Source organism: Schistocerca cancellata, chromosome 1, assembly GCF_023864275.1.
Source record: "Schistocerca cancellata isolate TAMUIC-IGC-003103 chromosome 1, iqSchCanc2.1, whole genome shotgun sequence".
Classification (NCBI taxonomy): domain Eukaryota; kingdom Metazoa; phylum Arthropoda; class Insecta; order Orthoptera; family Acrididae; genus Schistocerca; species Schistocerca cancellata.
The window spans coordinates 151,908,588-151,927,458 of record NC_064626.1 but is presented as its reverse complement, the minus strand read 5'-3'; the positions used below and the strand labels follow the sequence as shown (position 1 = coordinate 151,927,458).

Genomic DNA, 18,871 nt, shown 5'->3' with positions numbered 1-18,871 from the left:
GCAAACTTGAGATTGTGTCAGAATTAGCTGCTTGTGCCGAAGTTCGTTACTCTTGCTTAGGCAAAAGAAAATGTGGAGGGTTACATTCGGGGAATTTCTTCACAACTAAACAAGGCATCATCAGTTGAATCCTCCCTTACGGAGGGCGAATTACTAACGAAAATGATCTGTTTCTGCGAAATTATTAGCATCAGGCGATTCTGTAGAATTGTGATTGTGAACGGGCAAAAGGTAGCAAAAGTATCTCCAGTTTGTTTTGTGACATTTACATCACATCGGAAAAATTAGATCAGGAAATGGGACAATCAAAGTAGTAGAAGAGTTTCGTCATTTGGGCGGCAAAATAACTGGTGATGGCCGATACAGAGAGAATATGAAGTGCATACTGGCAATAGCAAGAAGGGATTTCTTAAAAAAGAAACATTTCCCAACGAATATAAATGCTAATACGTTCTTCCTGAAGGTATTTATCTGGAATGTGGCCTTGTACGGAAGTGAAAAGTAGGTGAAGACTAATTTAGACAAGTAATACAGATTTAGGGCAAGTTCAGAGAGAAATACATCAATACAAAATAGGAGAAGAACAGCCCTAAATAGGTTGAAAAACTACTAACGATACAAATGAATGTCCTCATGTAGACAATGAGTTACCGAAGTTCTTAAACTGGAGTGAGTATATAGACTGGCTAGCACGTTGCCGGACGGGTCTGCCACTGGAGACGACTAATGTCGTGGTTAGGCCTGAGATCATTGTCCACAAACTACATTTGCTGGATATCCCAAACTGTGAGAGACACAATTAGGCTGACGTTTGATGTATCTAAGGAGCATGAGAAACTAATTGTCGGAAACGATTATTTACTTTTTTTATTGCTATTAGTAACTTCACACCATAGCAACAACTTAAACTCATAGTAGGAAAATCTTCGGAGCAGTAGTACGTTGGATAATCTATTGACAAATCTGAACTGCGAATTCACCATCATTTGACACCACACTTTAGTTATCAGAGTCAAACTAGTCCAAAAAAATGGTTCAAATGGCTCTGAGCACTATGGGACTCAACTGCTGAGGTCATTAGTCCCCTAGAACTTAGAACTAGTTAAACCTAACTAACCTAAGGACATCACAAACATCCAGGTCCGAGGCAGGATTCGAACCTGCCACCGTAGCGGCCTTGCGGTTCCAGACTGCAGCGCCTTTAACCGCACGGCCACTTCGGCCGGCTCAAACTAGTCCCATACTCAAGGAATGGGCGTAGAAAAGCAGCTGCAGGAATCCTGCATCGCCGTTCTTGACAGTGTCGTAGTGAGGTGGTTTACCGTTGTCTTCCTCTGACCTGTCATGAGGTGGCAAAGGGTGTATCTATGCCGTGTGGATGACTGTGATATTGGTTTTGTATTATTAGGCATGGAGGGAAGGAGAGCCTGAAAGCCGATGCCGGCACATAGGCTACAGCTCTCGAATGTCACCCAGCTTAACGTTCTCATCCAACGGACGGATCACCATCACCAATGTCACACTCCCTCACTACACACGAAACTGTGGAGAGGTTTGGAATTTAACCCAGGACATCAGCGCAAAGAGTGGTGATCAGGAACTTTACGCCACCACCTCCCTCCCCTTAGTGACCAAAGACTGGTAGTGAAAATTTTGCACCACCGGGATTCGAATCAGCTTATCTCCGAATCGAGCGCCACCGCATAGGAGTGCGTTGGCGACCTCTATTACGGAGGCTGGTAAACTGTTAATGGTTGAGTATAAATGATGATCCACTAATATTATTCTCCACACTGTTTCCTCGGTAACGTAAATTTCACAGGCACATTGATAGAAGCTTATGGTGATGCTCCCCACGCATTTTCTTTTTCTTTTTTAAAACCGGGGGATAAAACCGCTTTTTAGCTAAAGAAAACACAACAATAGACAAGAGAGTTAGAAATACGTAAAATCAGATGGCAATAAATGACGATTTTTCTTACATAAAAACGCATTACGAGAAATGAAGATTTATAAAAAACACAGTGGTAGATTATATTTTTTGAAAATTTTGTATATGATTTAATATTACAGTTGAGATAAACTTACTGATGATAACACAAGTGATGAGTGATGTAATGGTCATCATGGTGATGTATAAAAATGATCATGGTTGTGATGGAGTAGTGCGTATGACTATTGTGCCCTGTGGAACCGAAGGTAGCTATTTCCCACAGGTTCCAACATCACCTCCTCAAATTCTACTGTGTGAAAAATACTTTATCGAGGGTATTGGCCAGTTATCTGAGGCTTGAACGAGACCCGTTTTCTTGTAAGTATCTATTATCGGAGAAAAACTTCTTCCAATTAGAATGAGGGCTTTTGCGAGACTTATTCCGGAGGTAAACTCCATCGCGGACGCGACACAGACCATTGTGTGCTGTTTTTTAAGGTAGCGCCACCAACATCGATGCGATAGGTGAGTTGTTTGTAATGAAATCCAAGCAGTTTAAGTAGGTTCAAATGGTTCAAACGACTCTAAGCACTATGGGACTTAACATCTGAGGTCATCCGTCCGCTAGACTTAGAACTACTTAAACCTTACTAACCTAAGGACATCACACGCATCCATACCCGAGGCAGGATTCGAACCTGCGACCGTAGCAGCAGCGCGGTACCAGACTGAAGCACCTAGAACCGCTCGGCCACAGCGGCCGGCTTAAGTAGGAGAAACGTTACTGGCGGAAGTGAAGTTGTGAGGACGGCTTGTGAATCGTGCTTGTATAGCTTATAAGTGGTGGAGAAATGTTATGTTATGAAACCACAGTAACCACACGAAAAAATGGAGGCTTTCAACCGATTTTACACATGAAGGAAAGGTGCATCACTTTCATATAATGTACTAGACGCTTTACTGACACTCGCTGCAGATGCCTTTTTAAAGACGCGAAAGACCTCTAGATGCATAAACAACACACAGAATTAACGTGTAACATGCAAAAGGCGTTTTTCTTGTAAATTTCTGCAATTTAAACCGTTTTGCTTCTCTAACCAATGTTGTGATAATGCTGCTTTTTATGTTGTGATATGCTTGTGACTAAATGAAAACAGATTGTTTGATGTTGTTAAGGTGGTATTCTAAACTAAAACATGACCACACTCAGCTGATTATATGAGGTACAATACTCAGAAACTTCAGTCTTCTGAAAGATTGCTTCGAAAAGTAATGACATCCTACTCACAATGACGAGGTGCAGATGGGGAAGATTTGTTGTTACACAATGCAACAAAATATTGACCATGGCTTCTCTAACAAAATATCACAAAGTACTCTCGCTAAATCATTATGAGTACAGCTATCATAAACCTGAAGGTTGCTTTCAACTCCAAAGTGGTTTACTATAAATGGTTCTGTGGGTAGTGTTATGATTCATCCACCCAGTTATAGAGGACCTACAATTTAAAGTGGCCTTTAGAACAAACTTAGTACAATCGTGGATTTTTCACGTTAAAAAATCACTATCAGAGTGAAAAAACGGACAAGCAACAGAAAGGATCGTAGGACCGAACGGGAACGGAGCTCAGGCTCTTGGATACGTAGTCTGTCATTTAGTCTCATTTTTGTCTGTTAGTCCCACTAAACCATCGACGCACACTGGTATCGTCGCTGTATGTTTAGTGTTCTTGTCATTTGAATGGTCAGATAAAAAGCTATGGGCAAAATCATCAGCGGTAGCATTTACCAGCATCATTTTAGTTCATGGCGGTATGCCGTAGTTGGAGGCGCGTGTACTTGATTCATTATTGCCATAGCCTTGCGCCACATCATTGTCGAGCATACACTACTAACAATCAAGAGTATCCGTGCACCTGTTAGTGGACATTGAGATGGCATGTGTGCAGCCATCGCCTTTATGGTGGCTTGAACTTTGCTGCAGATACTTTCAGTGACGCATTTGCACGACTGTGGAGGAATGGCAGATCATTCTTCGTTCAAATGGTTCAAATGGCTCTGAGCACTATGGGACTTCAACATCTGAGGTCATCAGTCCCCTAGGCTTAGAACTACTTAAACCTAACTAACCTAAGGACATCCATGCCCCAGGCAGGATTCGAACCTGCGATCGTAGCGTAGCGGTCGCGCGGTTCCAGACTGTAGCGCCTAGAAGCGCTCGGCCATCATTCTTCGTCAAAAGCCGAAACCACAGAAGTTAGTGATCTTGGACGCTGGGGTCAGGACTGAAGTCAACGATAAACTCATCTCAAAGGTCTTCCATTGGGTTCAGGCGGCGGCTCTTGGCAGTAGGCCAGTCCATTTCAGATACGTCATTGTCCACAAACCATTGCCTCACAGGCGCTGCTTTATGAAAGGGTGCATTGTTATGCTGATACAGTCAGTGTCCGAACTGTCCCTCTACGGTGTGTAGTACACAATGCTGTAAAATCTGTTCATAATCTTTCGTATTTAGCGTTTTCTTAAGCGCAATTGGGAGGCTCCACCCTAACTACCAAAACACCCCCGCGACCCCCTCTATTCTTCGCCGTTTGCGCTACTCATGACGGCAGTTAACTTTCCCCAGGCATTTTTCAAACTCCAACTGTCCCATCGGATTGCCACAGGATACAATGTGATTAATCGCTCCAAATCACTCGTTTCCAATCATCCGCCGTTCATTGGATTCGCACTTTACACCGCTTCAAGCGTCACTTAGCACTGACGAGAGAAACGCGTGGCTTATGGAGATATGCTCGACTACTGCAGCCCAATCATTTTAACCTCCCACGGGCGGTCACTGTACTGTCTGGATTGGTGGTAGCACTCTGGAACTTACGGGTGATTCCTTCAACTCCTCCCGAACAGGCCATGAAGTTTCAACGGAACCGACCGGCCGCCGTGTCATCCCCAGCCCACAGGCGCCAATGGATGCGGGTACGGAGGGGCATGTGGTTAGCACACCGCTCTTCCGGCCGTTATGTCAGTTTCCGAGAACGGAGTCGCTACTTCTAAATCAAGTAGTTCCTCAGTTCGCCTCACAAGGGCTGAGTGCACCCCACTTGCCAACAGCGCTCGGCAGACCGGATGGTCCCCCATCCAAGTGCTAGCCTAGCCCGACAGCGCTTAACTTCGGTGATCTGACGGGAACCGCGTGTTATCACTGCGGCAAGGCCGTTGGCATTCCTTCAACTGATTTCACGCAATTTTTTACATCCACTCTCGATAATGTTCGACAGTGCCTGTCCATCAGTACAAGATGTCTATGTGGTCTTGTTTTACCTGTGGCTGTTCCTTCGCATTTCCTCTTCAGAGTCACATCAGCATGTACATGATCCATAGACTGATTGTTGATGAATGACTGTACTTTGCAATTAATTTTATTAACTTTGTTAAACTTCAAGAATAGCTAATGCATACTGTGACAATACATTCCGACTATGAACAGTGACATTTCCAAGAGATACTGTGCGCCTCGTTTTAGTGCTGATATGAGTGTTATACATCACGTACAGTGAAGAGAACTTTATTCAGTGACTGTGCTATCGTTTTACAGGCCATGCGTTAATAACTGTGGTTAATTACATCACTGATACAGTCAGTGTCCGAACTGTCCCTCTACGGCGTGTAGTACACAATGCTGTAAAATCTGTTCATAATCTTTCGTATTTAGCGTTTTCTCGAACAATCGTAGTACAGGATATCGACCGAGTGTAGTATGTGGCAAACGTTTAGCTGTACATAAATTATAATAAATGAGACTATGTCTGGCTTAAACCGTAGGGTATTCAACATCTAAGTGCAAATAAAGCGTTTGAGCTGCAAACGTGACGTAGCACCTATCATTGACAACAGTCAACTTTTGACAACCACTTTTCAGCCAATTTGACATAGGGGGCAGCCACCGATGGCAATGTGTGCCTGTAAATACGATTACGTTACGTTGTCTCGCCATTTAAACTCAACAATGTCCCATATTTGTGAGTAAGGGTTCTGCAGCAAGCAGTCGAGTGCAGCCGTGTCGCGCATAAATAATCTGAAGAACTTGTTATGATTACAAATTGAAGATATTACTGCCGTTCGTAGCGTAAAAGTATTTTAGTGATTCCGTTTATTCACAGAAAAGTGCGTGAAATTATTCATGAAACTTATGGACGACACAGCATCGTAGTTGTTGATCATCAAGTTCAGTCAGTAGACCATATTTCTATCTGAACAAATACGAAACAATTAACGCGCACAGAGATATCCTATTAAACTAAATTCAAAATGGAGTGCTGCAATGGTTACTTCAGCATCATGGTGAAATGAGCTTCACTGTTAACACAAGGATGGATGTGCATAAGCATTGTTAGTGAGTGTGTTATGTGCCAAAACGATAATAGAACGGATAATATTGGTTCGTACTGTTATTATTTCGAAATGAACTTTTTCTATTACAACTGAGAAGTTTTAATATCTGCAGGTGTGAGAGACACTTGTTCGTAATGGACGACTTGGTCAGGTTTACCTAGTTATGAAGCGTCTTCTCTTTGTAAAGCACCTATACGCGAGTCCGATAGCCACAAAATTAATGAACTAAGCACGTTAGGGTGAGCTTTACACCTCTTAAGATTTTTGCATCAAAATACGAGGTGCATTCAAGTTCTAAGGCCTCCGATTTTTTTTCTCCGGACTGGAAAGAGATAGAAACATGCGCATTCTTTTAAAATGAGGCCGCGTTCATTGTCAATACGTCCCAGAGATGGCAGCACCGTACGGCAGATGGAATTTTACCGCCAGCGGCGAGAATGAGAACTGTTTTAAATACTTAAAATTGCGACGTTTTCCTTAGTTGAACAGCGTGCAATCATTCGTTTTCTGAATTTGCGTGGTGTGAAACCAATTGAAATTCATCGACAGTTGAAGGAGACATGTGGTGATGGAGTTATAGATGTGTCGAAAGTGCGTTCGTGGGTGCGACAGTTTAATGAAGGCAGAGCATCATGTGACAACAAACCGAAACTACCTCGGGCTCGCACAAGCCGGTCTGACGACACGATCGAGAAAGTGGAGAGAATTGTTTTGGGGGATCGCCGAATGACTGTTGAACAGATCGCCTCCAGAGTTGGCATTTCTGTGGGTTCTGTGCACACAATCCTGCATGACGACCTGAAAATGCGAAAAGTGTCATCCAGGTGGGTGCCACGAATGCTGACGGACGACCACACGGCTGCCCGTGTGGCATGTTGCCAAGCAATGTTGACACGCAACGACAGCACGAATGGGATTTTCTTTTCGTCAGTTGTGACAATGGATGAGACGTGGATGCCATTTTTCAACCCAGAAACAAAGCGCCAGTTAGCTCAATGGAAGCACACAGATTCACCACCACCAAAAAACTTTCTGGTAACCGCCAGTGCTGAAAAAATGATGGTGTCCATGTTCTGGGACAGCGAGGACGTAATCCTTACCCATTGCGTTCCAAAGGGCACTACGGTAACAGGTGCATCCTACAAAAATGCTTTGAAGAACAAATTCCTTCCTGCACTGCAACAAAAACGTCCGGGAAGGGCTGCGCATGTGCTGTTTCACCAAGACAATGCACCCGCACATCGAGCTAACGTTACGCAACAGTTTCTTCGTGATAACAACTTTGAAGTGATTCCTCATGCTCCCTACTCACCTGACCTGGCTCCTACTGACTTTTGGCTTTTTCCAACAATGAAAGACACTCTCCGTGGCCGCACATTCACCAGCCGTGCTGCTATTGCCTCAGCGATTTTCCGGTGGTCGAAATAGACTCCTAAAGAAGCCTTCGCCGCTGCCATGGAATCATGGCGTCAGCGTTGTGAAAAATGTGTACGTCTGCAGGGCGATTACGTCGAGAAGTAACGCCAGTTTCATCGATTTTGGGTGAGTAGTTAATTAGAAAAGAAATCGGAGGCCTTAGAACTTGAATGCACCTCGTATAACACACAGTTTTTAGTCCTCAACAGAAAATCATGATCTATATAGTAATTATTTTTAGTTTTAGTTTTGTGGTTCTGGCTTTCATAGTTCATCACAAAACCGTTTTTATCATTAACCTCAAATATCATCATCGAGCAAATGTTTTGAGTTGTCTATTTAAGAGTACCAAGGTACCCGAAGAGGATTCTGCAAGATTTTCAGATATCTGCTTTACGTTACACTGATCAGCCAGAACATTATGACCACCTACCTGATAGCCAGCGTCATGGCATGGAAGCAATGAGGCCTCGGTAGGTCGTTGGAGGGAGTTGACATCACATCTGAATACGCACAAGACATCTAATTCCTTAAAGTCCGGGGAGGGGATCGATGAGCTCTGATACCACATTCAGTCCCATCCCAGATATGTTCAAACGGCTACAGATCTGGCAAGTTGTGGGGCAGCACATCAATTGGAACTCCGCAATGTGTTTGTAACCTCCCCTTCACTTATCGACCTTAATGACAGTGAAAAATTAAACTGCGCGTACCTAATGGAAATTTGGGAAAAGCAATCGTCACCGAAGTTAATCTGTCGGTAAAGAGGGAGGAAAGGGTTATATCAAAATGAAAGGAGAAAATGCAAATGAAACTGGTGGAAATTAATTTTGAAAAGGGGTAAAGTTAATAAAGAAAGTAAAAGTGCGGCCATTACGTTAACAATTAACTAGCAGTAATTAGATATTTGAGATTTGGGGGAAATTACGGTCGCCAGTCCTATGGACAATTACTATAGTAACTGAAAAAGAAAGGTTATTACACATATAATTAGCACTAGAAGCGTGGCAACTGAAGGTTGACACGTGTAGTGTGAAAACTGAAAGTTTGTCAGAAGTAATAAATTTCGCTACACTCTGACTTAATTTAGCAAAAAATAAAACCGGAAAATTGAAAGTTAATTTAGTGACTGAAATTAATAGTGAGCTTTGTTTCTGAAGCACATCGAAATTCAGTAAAATACGGTTGGGCTACCTCAACAATCATTTCAAAAGCTACTTGAATCTACGCAATTTAGAAATAAGAGATTTAACTTTGAACTTGAATTAAATGATTCTGAACAATTAACAATAGTAACATTTAGTACGTACCAAGCCGAGCTTCAGTCACAAGTAAGCTAAAATATGGCAACAAAACTCGCACTCTTAATTTGTGCTTGCGTAATCTAAATACTGTAGCCAGCTATGAATACATTAACTGAACTTTGAAATTAAAGCAGTGGAATGGAATGATATTACTTCAACGCTGGCGTCTGAATTTCAACGACACTCGGGTTCATTTCGGAAAAGGAAGGAACCCTGCTTGGTAATGCAATTGGGACAATGAGCAACAAAGGTTCAAGCTAAGGTGCTGTAATTTTATGATGCAACAATTTTAAAAACTGAGGTCTGCCATACAGTTCTAAAACTTTACGTGCTTCCAGTCTTCCTTGTTGGTTGATTGAAGGTTTGAAGCCGTCGATCGGGGAGGTGGCAACAGTCACTCATTGTCGGCCGTCGCTGTTGCAGAAGCTGGATGTTGTCGCGCCTTCTTCTCGACACGGTCACCAGGCGAAACGGGCTCTTGATGTGCGCCAGCTAATGCTTCCCGTCCGCGACACCGTGTCAGAAACTATCATCGCAAGTCGAGCGCAATTACATGCTGCCAAACCCCGAAAGCGCGGCAATTCCCGGGAGCGTCACACAACACACCTGCTCCACTGCCCTCCTCTAGCCAGACTCTCCTCTGCCCGCGCTCCACGCGACAGAGTTAACACTACCAAAGATCCTAAACACTTTGGTTCTCCACATGACCTATCGATGTATTCGTTCGATAGCATAGTTTTCCCTAGGCCAGACCCAGCCTATAAATACAAATAATATTCACAAAACAAACCAATTATACATCGACATAAATGCATGTATATACAAATAGTAAAACAATTACAATAAAGAGACAGAAATATCATATCTTCAGGTGACAAAATAAGGAAAAAAATTATAGTACAATAGATGGAAATAGGAGGATATGCATTTCCGCCGTTACATGTTCCTTGAACCACTCCATCACACTCCTGGCCTTGTGACATGGCGCAATATCTTGCTGGAAAATACCACTGCCATCGGGAAACGTGATCGTCGTGAAGGGGTGTATGTGGTCTGTGACCAGGTACGACAGTCCTTGGCCATCATGATGCCTTGCACGAGCTTCGCTGAACCCAGGATGCCCAAGCGAATATTCTCCAGACCATAATGGAGCAGCCACCAGCTTGTCTCTGTCCCGCGTATGGGACAGAGCATGATGAAGAAGATATGGGGGTTCATCAGAACATACAACGCTGAGCCACTGCGCCAACGTCCAGTGCCAATGGTCATGTGCCCTTTTTAGTCGTAGCTGCTGATGCCTTGGTGTTAACGTTGGCACATGCATGGGTCGCCGGCTGTGGAGACCCGACGTGAGGAGTGTTCGGTGCACTGTGTGTTCAGACCCACTTGTACTCTGCCTAACATTGAAGTCTGATGTTAGTTCTGCCACAGTTGACAGCCTGTCCTGCTTTACCAGTCTGCCTAGCCCTACGACGTCCGACACCTGTAATGTCGTGTGGCCTCACAACTCCACGACATCTGTGCATGGTTTCACGTTGGTTTTGCCACGTGTTGAAGACATTCTCCACAGTAGTCCTCGAACACCCGACAAGTCGTGGAGTTTCCGAAATGCTCGTGGTGAGCCTCCAGGCCATCGCAATCTGCGCTCGGTCAGATTCAGATAAATTGTGCGCCTGCCCCATTCTGCACCACGAATAGCACACTCACAGATACTACATGCACGGTGCGTGTGTCTTAGCAGTCATTCCAGTTGATGCTGCTATCGTCTGGTCTGGATTATGTCGATAGTAGGTCGGTGGTCATAAGATTCTCACTACATGCTTGAGCCGTGTTGGGCTCATGTTATGCATTGGTTTAAACCTTGGTTCCTATTCTGTGTTTGGTTTCCCGCAGTTATTGAGATTATGCTGTTGTTCGCTCTCTCCCTGAGAGGCAGCAACGGTGTTGTTGTTGTTGTTGTTGTGGTCTTCAGTCCTGAGACTGGTTTGATGCAGCTCTCCATGCTACTCTATCCTGTGCAAGCTTCTTCATCTCCCAGTATCTACTGCAACCTACATCCTTCTGAATCTGCTTAGTGTATTCATCTCTTGGTCCTCTACGATTTTTACCCTCCACACTGCCCTCCAAAGCTAAATTTGTGATCCCTTGATGCCTCAAAACATGTCCTACCAACCGATCCCTTCTTCTAGTCAAGTTGTGCCACAAACTTCTCTTCTCCCCAATCCTATTCAATACCTCCTCATTAGTTACGTGATCTACCCACCTTATCTTCAGCATTCTTCTGTAGCACCACATTTCGAAAGCTTCTATTCTCTTCTTGTCCAAACTAGTTATCGTCCATGTTTCACTTCCATACATGGCTACACTCCATACAAATACTTTCAGAAACGACTTCCTGACACTTAAATCTATACTCGATGTTAACAAAGTCCTCTTCTTGAGAAACGCTTTCCTTGCCATTGCCAGTCTACATTTTATATCCTCTCTACTTCGACCGTCATCGGTTATTTTACTCCCTAAATAGCAAAACTCCTTTACTACTTTAAGTGTCTCATTTCCTAATCTAATTCCCTCAGCATCACCCGACTTAATTTGACTACATTCCATTATCTTCGTTTTGCTTTTGTTGATGTTCATCTTATATCCTCCTTTCAAGACACTGTCCATTCCGTTCAACTGCTCTTCCAAATCCTTTGCTGTCTCTGACAGAATTACAATGTCATCGGCGAACCTCAAAGTTTTTACTTCTTCTCCATGAATTTTAATACCTATTCCGAATTTTTCTTTTGTTTCCTTTACTGCTTGCTCAATATACAGATTGAATAACATCGGGGAGAGGCTACAACCCTGTCTTACTCCTTTCCCAACCACTGCTTCCCTTTCATGCCCCTCGACTCTTATAACTGCCATCTGGTTTCTGTACAAACTGTAAATAGCCTTTCGCTCCCTGTATTTTACCCCTGCCACCTTCAGAATTTGAAAGAGAGTATTCCAGTTAACATTGTCAAAAGCTTTCTCTAAGTCTACAAATGCTAGAAATGTAGGTTTGCCTTTTCTTAATCTTTCTTCTAAGATAAGTCGTAAGGTCAGTATTGCCTCACGTGTTCCAACATTTCTACGGAATCCAAACTGATCTTCCCCGAGGTCGGCTTCTACCAGTTTTTCCATTCGTCTGTAAAGAATTCGCGTTAGTATTTTGCAGCTGTGACTTATTAAACTGATAGTTCGGTAATTTTCACATCTGTCAACACCTGCTTTCTTTGGGATTGGAATTATTATATTCTTCTTGAAGTCTGAGGGTATTTCGCCTGTCTCATACATCGTGCTCACCAGATGGTAGAGTTTTGTCATGACTGGCTCTCCCGAGGCCATCAGTAGTTCAAATGGAATGTTGTCTACTCCCGGGGCCTTGTTTCGACTCAGGTCTTTCAGTGCTCTGTCAAACTCTTCACGCAGTATCTTATCTCCCATTTCGTCTTCATCTACATCCTCTTCCATTTCCATAATATTGTCCTCAAGTACATCGCTCTTGTATAAACCCTCTATATACTCCTTCCACCTTTCTGCCTTCCCTTCTTTGCTTAGAACTGGGTTGCCATCTGAGCTCTTGATATTCATACATGTGGTTCTCTTCTCTCCAAAGGTCTCTTTAATTTTCCTGTAGGCAGTATCTATCTTACCCCTAGTGAGACAAGCCTCTACATCCTTACATTTGTCCTCTAGCCATCCCTGCTTAGCCATTTTGCACTTCCTGTCGATATCATTTTTGAGACGTTTGTATTCCTTTTTGCCTGATTCATTTACTGCATTTTTATATTTTCTCCTTTCATCAATTAAATTCAATATTTCTTCTGTTACCCAAGGATTTCTATTAGCCCTCGTCTTTTTACCTACTTGACCCTCTGCTGCCTTCACTACTTCATCCCTCAGAGCTACCCATTCTTCTTCTACTGTATTTCTCTCCCCCATTCCTGTCAATTGTTCCCTTATGCTCTCCCTGAAACTCTGTACAACCTCTGGTTCTTTCAGTTTATCCAGGTCCCATCTCCTTAAATTCCCACCTTTTTGCAGTTTCTTCAGTTTCAATCTGCAGTTCATAACCAATAGATTGTGGTCAGAATCCACATCTGCCCCAGGAAATGTCTTACAATTTAAAACCTGGTTCCTAAATCTCTGTCTTACCATTATATAATCTATCTGATACCTTTTAGTATCTCCAGGATTCTTCCAGGTATACAACCTTATTTTATGATTCTTGAACCAAGTGTTGGCTATGATTAAGTTATGCTCTGCGAAAAATTCTACAAGGCGGCTTCCTCTTTCATTCCTTCCCCCCAATCCATATTCACCTACTATGTTTCCTTCTCTCCCTTTTCCTACTGACGAATTCCAGTCACCCATGACTATTAAATTTTCGTCTCCCTTCACTACCTGAATAATTTCTTTTATCTCGTCATACATTTCATCTATTTCTTCGTCATCTGCAGAGCTAGTTGGCATATAAACTTGTACTACTGTAGTAGGCATGGGCTTTGTGTCTATCTTGGCCACAATAATGCGTTCGCTATGCTGTTTGTAGTAGCTAACCCGCACTCCTATTTTTTTATTCATTATTAAACCTACTCCTGCATTACCCCTATTTGATTTTGTATTTATAACCCTGTAATCACCTGACCACAAGTCTTGTTCCTCCTGCCACCGAACTTCACTAATTCCCACTATATCTAACTTTAACCTATCCATTTCCCTTTTTAAATTTTCTAACCTACCTGCCCGATTAAGGGATCTGACATTCCACGCTCCGATCCGTAGAACGCCAGTTTTCTTTCTCCTGATAATGACGTCCTCCTGAGTAGTCCCCGCCCGGAGATCCGAATGGGGGACTATTTTACCTCCGGAATATTTTACCCAAGAGGACGCCATCATCATTTAATCATACAGTACAGCAACGGTGTGTATCGATATTCGCACCTTGTACTATCTTTGGTCTGCTGCTTATGGTTTCCGGCTGTGCTGTGTGCGGGCAGTCGGTCGATTGGCGTGGAGCAGCGAGGAAATCTACACGGAGCATAGTTTGGCCAGGCCCGCTGGCAGTCTCTATGCAGTGTCGGAGTGTGTGGGCCTACTTCCATTGCTACGAGGTCCGTGGCTCACCGACCCTGGTCACGAAAGTTTCGTTTGGATTTAATTTACCAGTAAGTCAAGACTGTTCACATTGTGCCGTCTGGTTCTCGTTGTTGGCTGTTGGGACATTCCCGCGAGCAACAACGTGTGTGTTTAAGTTGGCGAAGGGTTAGCCACTGTCCGGTGTAGTCTAACTGTATTTGGTTACTTGCAATTGAAGTGCACCAGCGGAATTTTCTGCCTTGTGGCCGTTAACGTTCCGGTTACCTGCCCTGGCCATTGAAGTAAATTCAGGCAGTGTCCTTTCCTCACCGTGTTGTCGCTGTCGAGCATGGTGTGTAGCTTAATGTATGCTTGGTTGTGGGCGTCCATGACTTTTACGTTTTGCGTTGAACACCCGGTTGTGTGCTGGTCGAGTGGAGTGCAAGTTACCTTGTTGGTGGGTCGTTGACTGTCTGTTGGTTGGAGAATGGTTGGGCTGACTGCCTGTCTCACCTAAGTGATCGTTAGTATTTCAAGTGCTGGCCGACCCCCGAAATTTCTGAGCGCCGTTAGATGCACTTCCTTTTCATATTTTCTGTTGTGTGTATTTGTATGGCTCATATCTGACGGTTTTGAATTAAAGTTGAATTGTTTTAGTGGTGTTTTAAGTCATGGGCCTTCAGCCGTTTTAAAATTAAAGTTCCTTGCTTGTCAAGTATTAGGTTGATTGGGGCCTTCAGCCTAATTTAAGATAAGGCTTTGTTGTTTAAATTTATTTTACCTTGAGTTTTAAGTCATGGGGCCTTCAGCCGTTTTTAAACTAAGGATCTTTGTCTTTCGAGCATCAGACTGTTTGAGGCCTTCAACCTAATTGAAGATAAGGCCTTCTGCCTTGTGTTTTTTTATTTAATTTTATCTTGAGTCTTAAATTATGGGCCTTCAGCAGTCTTGAAATAAAGGTTGTTGCTTTTCAGGTGTTAGATTTTGCGCCTTCAGCCAAATTGTAGAACTTACTTAACGTGAGGCCTTCTGTCCTTTAAATATTGTCTTTGACGTCTGAATTTTGAGTTAATGGCGTTTAGCCGTTTTTTTTTTTTTTTTTAAATTAAAGTGGTTGTGCCCTTAAGGCATACGATAGTGTGGCGTATTCAGCCGATAACTAAGTTCAAGAATTTGTACTGTAATGTTTAGTCAAATAAATAAAGTTTTATATGTGTTCGAGTGTAACTGACAGCCGCTAATTTTGGCCCGTTATCACAATTCCAACTACCTGTTCCGTCCTGAGGGTTTAGCAGGACGTTTCAACGCTTCTGTGTAATTGATATTTTTTACCTGTGCTGCGTTGCCCCACAAGACATGCCAGAGGAAAGTATTGAATGAAAGTGTACCACATATACAAGCTATCCCGTCTGCTGGTCAACGCCGTGAAAGATTTCGTAGTATTGTAACGGGAAAAACTATAGGAGAACTTGGAGCAGAGGTCAGAGCCCAGAATTGCAACGACGCCGCTGCCAAATAGCAGATATTGATCATTGAACTGCGCGATTGGCTTCCGTGTCATCAGACTACGAGCAACGAAATCAGGACACAAGCCACGGACATCGGTCGCACCCGGCAGTCAGTCCTGCTTGATCAGCACCCTTTAGCAGCAGCAAGACGTCTGTGACTCCGTCCCGGGTGTCAGTGCCGTGGGGCAAACCCCGAGAAACCACTCCGGCTCGACTGGCTTCAGATTACGTCAGACGCTGGTCATTGCTCTGATCGAGATGGTTCAAAGTGGCCCACAAACGCAGCCCTCCCGCGAATTCAGCGCTGGTCCAACCGAGTACGTCACGTTCGGCACATCAGGGTCACACCCGGCGCCTGCCGTGTGTCAGACGGGAATCCTCGGTGTGAAATCATCGGATTTCGCAGGAGGGACAACTTCCTGTCTGCCCATCCCGGGCAGGCAACACGGCGCCATCCACCGGCCCCTGCTCCTCACCGTCGGTCCAGACTTCGACTCCAGGCACTGCCATCGCCGTGTCATTGGAACGACGGAACCATCCGCGTTAGAGAAGACCTGGCGGCCGTCCGTGCCCGTAGTTCGGCCGCATCCTGCAGTCTCAGCTCGCCTCGCACGCCGAAGACGCCGACACAGCGCTTGCGTACCGGGCAGCGCGTGCACCCCGCCCGCCATTCGTCAACGTCTGCAGCTCTGGCTCTGAGCACTATGGGACTTAACATCTATGGTCATCAGTCCCCTAGAACTTAGAACTACTTAAACCTAACTAACCTAAGGACAGCACACAACACCCAGCCATCACGAGGCAGAGAAAATCCCCGACCCCGCCGGGAATCGAACCCGGGAACCCGAGCGTGGGAAGCGAGAACGCTACCGCACGACCACGAGATGCGGGCCGTCTGCAGCTGTGTCACCGGAATATTACGAGGGAACTCCTAACCGCGCCAGAGAATGCAGCCCAATCCGAAGAGTCTCTGAACTGTATGAATCAGTAAAGGACTTGAGTTGTTGTTATCTTTGCCAGAACCCGTCTCTGCTGCCGCCCACATCCCTCATCTTCGACGGAGAACCAAGCTCGCACCCAGCCTATCTATCTCACCTCTACAGTACAAAACAAGCAGAATCGAGAGTTTTGCTTCACTTACCCTCATGTTATTCGCCGTTGCCAGCACCAATATCGCACACACACTGCCAGCCCATGAGAATGGATGAAACTCACTACTCAGCCTCATACTCTGTAGACTACTTTTAAGTGCAAGGCAGAGCGTACTTTTTATTATACCAGATATTAGGGCTTCTTCCCGTTCTATTCACGTAAGGAGCGCGAGAAGAATGAATGTTTAATTGCATCTGCGCGCACTGTAATTAGTTTTGCCCTCGAGATCCCCGTGGGAGAAAATTGTAGTATACTTCTAGAGATCATTTAATGCTGGCTCTTGAATCTGAAAGTAGTTTATCTCTGGATAGTTTGCGTCTATCTTCGAGTGTCCACCAGTTCATTTTCTTCAGCGGCTCTGTGACATTCTCCCTCGTATCAAACAAACCTGCTGCCCTTCTCTGTATACGTACAATATTGCGAGCTAACATCCCAAAGATGTTCGGGCTCACATGCGGTTCCTCTTAGTCGAATGTCTTGGCTCAAACTCGTCTAGGGGTTGAACCGCACGCGTCGCATTGCACGCGCTAAGTTAGACACTTGTGACCGTCTGGTTAAATTGTCTGGCTGATGGAGAGTTTGTGAAATACAAAGTTAACATAACATATAATAACAGTAATAATTATATCGGGAACTAAATTAACGATCCATAAATATGTAGGCCACACATTTGCGATTTGGCTAGAATAATGTTTATTCAGAAAGCAAACTAATAGCGAAAGTGGTCGTATTTAGAGTTACTGTTACACTCGAGCGCATATCAATTTGACACAGTTCGACCATTCACAATCTCATCGCAAGTTCGACGCTCCACCTCGTTAACTATGCGAAAAGTTCGAGTTCACACCAGGAACGCTGCTACTCACCGCTCAGAGACTAAGTCCCGCGATAAAACACAGCGCGAAATTTTCTAATTCGTTTAACTTCCTAGCTGGCTTAAGACCGACTGTCCGCTTTCGCCTATCAATCTGAACTGTCCCTTTCGTTGTCTCGACCAGAACTGTCGTCTGCCCGTCTCCGACCGCGTTTCCCGCACGCCGAAAATCTTCGCTCAACTGACTAGCGCAGTTCCCTTTCCTGAAGCCGTCCATCTGATTGGCTACAGCTTATTCTACATTACTTTACATTTTAACATATTTAAATAATCAAAGCTTGACCACTTTCACGTCCTAAATAAAGTAACAATAATATCCATTACAAAATAAACGTTACATTCTTTTAGATAAAACCAAAACAATTTCCTTCTTAGCTTTTAATGCCACGGGCAGTAGCCTTGCACCAATGTGCTTTCCGATAAATAAGTAAAGAACAAAAGTAACTATTATGCAGTAAACTTTACAAAGCCGGACTGTGTGGCCCAACGGTTCTAGGCGCTTCAGTCTGGAACCGCGCGATCGCTAAGGTCGCAGGTTCGAATCCTGCCTCGGGCATGGATGTGTGTGATATCCTTAGGTTAGTAAGGTTTAAGTAGTTCTAAGTCTAGGGGACTGATGACCTCAGGTGTTGAGTCCCATAGTGCTCAGAGCCATTTGAACCATTTTGAAACTTTACAACAAATAGTCTATTACCTAATGATTCAATAAGGTGGCATGCTGTCATCGTTCAATGTGTTTTGTGTGGAGAAACTGATGATCTGATGCTTAACAGAAAATACTGATAATTTAAATTTACTATATATTTTAAACAAATAAAGTTACAGAATTAATATTTACAACATTTGTCATTTTAACGATGTGCTTCTATATGAAATGTCGATCGTTAAGGTCGACTAAAGCGTTCAGATTTTAGCATTCCGGTCTTTGTTGCAAGACTTCTGAATTTCACTTTAACGCCGGACGGAGTGGCCGATCGGTTGTAGGCGCTACAGTCTGGAACCTCGCGACCGCTACGGTCGCAGGTTCGAATCCAGCCTCGGGCATGGATGTGTGTGATGTCCTTAGGTTAGTTAGGTATAAGTAGTTCTAAGTTCTAGGGGACTGATGACCTCAGATGTTAAGTCCCATAGTGCTCAGAGCCATTTTTTTTTTCACTTTAACAGTAAATCCTAAACTGTTATAGAT

At 44.0% G+C, this 18,871-nt stretch overlaps 1 pseudogene; it reads right to left on the bottom strand.

The window, feature by feature from the left end:
• Positions 1–5,035: 5,035 nt before the first annotated feature.
• Positions 5,036–5,154, bottom strand: LOC126103903 (5S ribosomal RNA; annotated as a pseudogene).
• Between the last annotated feature and the right edge of the window lie 13,717 nt (positions 5,155–18,871).